Raw genomic sequence first — 615 nt, forward strand, 5'->3', positions numbered from 1 at the left:
AATTGATCTCGTCAGAACTCCTTAAAGGGGAAAATCTGCGATTGCATCATCCGTCTCTGGAATTACATGAATGAAATATGATCATTGAATGTTGAAGAATATAACTTATACCTGCCTCATTAGAACCCCATCAGAATAACTGCCTCATTAGAACCCCATCAAAATAACTGCCTCATTAGAACCCCATCAGAATAACTGCCTCATTAGAACCCCATCAGAATGACTGCCTCATTAGAACCCCATCAGAATAACTGCCTCATTAGAACCCCATCAAAATAACTGCCTCATTAGAACCCCATCAGAATAACTGCCTCATTAGAACCCCATCAGAATAACTGCCTAATTAGAACCCCATCATTAGAACCCCATCAGAATAACTGCCTCATTAGAACCCCATCAGAATAACTGCCTCATTAGAACCCCATCAGAATAACTGCCTCATTAGAATCAGAATAACTGCCTCGTTAGAAGCCCATCAGACTAACTGCCTCATTAGAACCCCCATCAGAATAACTGCCTCAAATTAGAACCCCATTAACTGCCTCAGAATAACTGCCTCATTAGAACCCCATCAAAATAACTGCCTCATTAGAACCCCATCAAAATAACTGACTC

Source organism: Oncorhynchus masou, unplaced genomic scaffold, assembly GCF_036934945.1.
Source record: "Oncorhynchus masou masou isolate Uvic2021 unplaced genomic scaffold, UVic_Omas_1.1 unplaced_scaffold_1444, whole genome shotgun sequence".
Taxonomy (NCBI): Eukaryota; Metazoa; Chordata; class Actinopteri; order Salmoniformes; family Salmonidae; genus Oncorhynchus; species Oncorhynchus masou.